General features: G+C 35.7%; 1 long non-coding RNA gene across 1 annotated transcript; it reads right to left on the bottom strand.

Moving 5' to 3' along the window:
* Positions 1–1,008: 1,008 nt before the first annotated feature.
* LOC117241516 lies at positions 1,009–2,620 on the bottom strand. Its single transcript, XR_004495023.1, has 3 exons — positions 1,807–2,620; positions 1,659–1,730; positions 1,009–1,581 (listed from the first exon to the last, which is right to left on the bottom strand). It is a non-coding gene; the product is annotated as an uncharacterized LOC117241516 (long non-coding RNA).
* Between the last annotated feature and the right edge of the window lie 1,018 nt (positions 2,621–3,638).

Here is a 3,638-nt window from a genome sequence, read left to right as displayed (position 1 = left end):
AGAACTACATTACGAAACATGCATGTCTCTATATAAACATATAAATAATCTATATTCTAAACTAAACCACTACTAATAATCTACAAAAGAAATAGAACACACAACGCAACACTTGGGACTAAGCGACAACCTGTCGATAGGCCAAACGCTCAAAATAATTAACAGCGCAACGACTTCTACCATCAAACACAAATATGTAAACACACATTAAACACACAATAATCTAGAAACAAAACCTCCCATACTATGTTGTCACAATACAAGATATATATGTATATATGAAATCAAATAATTAACACATAACCTCAAATACACAACATTACATCGCTAAAGAATCTAAATGAAAATCACATTACCAGAAATATATACATATATACGTGTGCGTGTGCGTGTTCTATCTCATTAAATGAAGTTAATATAAAATAAATAATTGGCATTTCATTTCGTATGAATACTACACTGCCAGGAGAAATATGCATATGAATACGTATATATATATATATATATGTGTGTGCGCGTATGTTTTATATTATCGAATACTCTATAAAATAAACTACTCAAAACAATAAATAACGTAATCGAAGAATTACAAAACATTAGCCATATTAAAATGACACACAACATAAATATATATATATATATACGTATATTCATACGAACAATACTTTTGTCACTTTAAAACAGTATTAATAAATAAATGTTCTAATTGCGGTAGAATAAGGAAAAACGAGCGGCAGACGGAAAATTACTTCGATATCAAACAAAACTAAAGACCCGCCACTATAACCTTACTGATGACATTTATGAGCAGCCATGTTAGATTTACACGCGTCATGGCGACAGGAATATTAGGGATTAATGGAAGTCAGGCGCGAGAAACAAATCGTCAAAACACATTGTTAACACTTTTCTTTAATAAATTCTATACGCAACTACAATTGTAAAAAATATATATATATATATATATATAATTAATTAAAAAGGGAGAAATATAAAATTAAATACACATATATTTAACAAACATAAAATAGATAACCTAACACTATCACATTTAAAATGTGTATATATATATATATATATATTGAACACAAAACAAAATACATCTAAAAAATAATAATAATAAGGAACATCAAACAGCGAACCAACGAAATTGAAGCAGCTACACTAAATCAAAATCGTAGCAAGGTGCTCCGGGACAAAGTTCGCTGAACTCACGCATACACCAATAACGCACAACAGGGGAAATTCCCTTTCTCCCAGAAGCATGGTGACGAAGATGTGCCTCCAAAACCTCTCCGGGAATTTCATTTGCAAAACGAACTTTCATACAACGATCGGTATCAACGATTTCAACCAGAGGGGGTTCCCACTCCAATACGACGGTATCTGCATCGAAGAAACTCTCATCGAAAGTAACCAAATCGTCAAGGCTCAATTCCGAGGGAAATCCACGGCCTTGGCACCAATGTCGAATAGTTCCTCCAACCACTCTGATACTTGTGGTTCATCACAGGGCCGCATGCGTTTGATGGGTCTTCCCGAGTCGCCCATGGATTCTTCGGAATCCCTCTTTCGCTTGCGCTGAAAACAGCACAATATAGTTAAATAAAACGAAACAGGACGAATCAAGCGGACTAGAAACAAGACTAAATACGCACCAGGGAAGTCTGGATAGGAACCTCTGATGGAAATGACTCCGCAAACATTGTTCGAACGTCGATCACCGAAGCCTAGGGCAATAACAAAAAAAGGGGGAAAGGATCAAAATCACAAAAACAACCATAAAATGCAAATATCCAAACTTACGCAAAACAACTCGAAGGAGGAGGTCCTTGTTATGGGAGAGCAGCGGAATTGCGCGTGTTGCCCGAGCAAACATTGAAATGATAATGATGCTGCAGCCGTGGAAGTCTCTCGCGGAAAGGACTAGATCAGCATGGAATGCTTCAAATCTCCTAGACGCTGGCTCAGCAGAAACACAGGACCGATAAAAACTAAGTCGAAATACGGAATTTACATTTTGTCACGTACGATTCCAAGAAACCCAAACTGCAACATCCCGATTCCCACGGAAGCGTACCCCCAGCGGACCACCACCCCGTGGGGGATGGCATTATAAATAAGCGAAGCAACATAGAGCAGCGTTCATTCTTCTTGCGTTCATTATAATTTGTGTTCATTGTTATTACGGATCATTCGTATTACGTTCTTTATTCTTGCGTTCATTCTTCTTGTGCTCATTATATTTTGTTCATTGTTACTACGTTCGTTATTGCGCTCATCATTGCGTTTAGAAATTTTGTATAGTATTTTGCGTTTCGGGGTCTTTAGTTTTTAGGTAAAGAAAAGAGAGTCGCGATTAAGTAAAAGAAAATTTTATCTTTAAAGTCCTCATTTCATCGCTTAGACAGAAACGCGCATTGTAATTGGGGTATTAATCCAGTTAGTAAATTGTTCAGTCTGTATCGAAATAGATAAATAAAGTAAAAGTTGATAGTAAACTATATTCGAGTCCAAGTAATAAACCCAACAAAAACTTCGACGACCACCGGAGCAGCTGAGGTAATAGCGCCAGACAGCACCTACTCCTCATGGTAAGAAAATTAATTTTGTAAATTTCCTTCTTCTCTGATAATTTCGTTGCCCTCGAGAATCGAATTAGAACTTCTTATCATCGATCTCGTTTTATTTTCGTGAACGGTTTTGAAGATAGTATCATTGTTTAAACTTTGAACAAAGGAGTTGTCCGCTGTGTCGGCTTGTGCGAACGGTGTTTTCAGTTACTGAAATACTGATCTTCGCATTCCTCCTCCCATTGTTGGCAAAATATAGCCCGTCTTTGGGCAAGGCTTGCGAAATCACACGAGTCCCACACAGAAAGGACTATTAAATACATCGTCGGGGTCAATCGAAAATTAAGAGTAATACCGGCATTGCTATTAACCGATATTCTTGCCATCATTGCATGCGATTGTAAGAAAGAAATAACAGAACAATTTCCCTTCGAAAATTTAATCAAAGGATCGTTCTAACGGCATACTACAGCGAAATTAAAAGAGAAGAAGAAGTCAAACGTAAAAATAAATTTATATAAAGCAACGAAAAATCTCACATTCCTATCCAATCCAGCAACGCTAAAATATATATATATCCGGCTAATAAAATATATATAAAGGCAATAATCTAAGCAATTCTACATTCAAATAAAAATCCGTTCAACGAGGACAAATATTTATTGTTCCCAGCTTTAATCCTCTCCCGTGCCAGTATCCCTGCACATAGCAGGTTAGCCGAAAAGTGGAATTCGTTTACCAGTTGCATTAAGCGTCAGTTAACGCTACCCATTAAACGAAAAAAAATAATAGAAAATATATTTTGAAATAGTCCTTAGACTATTTCTGGTGGCAGCAACTACCGTATCAATTAGTAATCTAAATCAGTATTACAAACGCAATAATATCAATTCAGTTTATTTCCCTTCAGATTAAATTCAAACTCAAACGAAAAAAAAAAAAAATTCAGTAAAATTTAAATTTAAAATTTGATCGATTTCAATAAACCAATACGTAACAGATTAGTAGATTAAATTTTTGGTGGCAGCGGTGGGATACGCTTCACGGAGGATTAAAGTTGGTTTA

This window comes from Bombus vosnesenskii, unplaced genomic scaffold, assembly GCF_011952255.1.
Source record: "Bombus vosnesenskii isolate JDL3184/JDL3185 unplaced genomic scaffold, Bvos_JDL3184-5_v1.1 scf7180000016058, whole genome shotgun sequence".
NCBI lineage: Eukaryota > Metazoa > Arthropoda > Insecta > Hymenoptera > Apidae > Bombus > Bombus vosnesenskii.
The sequence above is the reverse complement of the archived record's forward strand: the minus strand, read 5'-3'. Positions and strand labels throughout refer to the sequence as shown.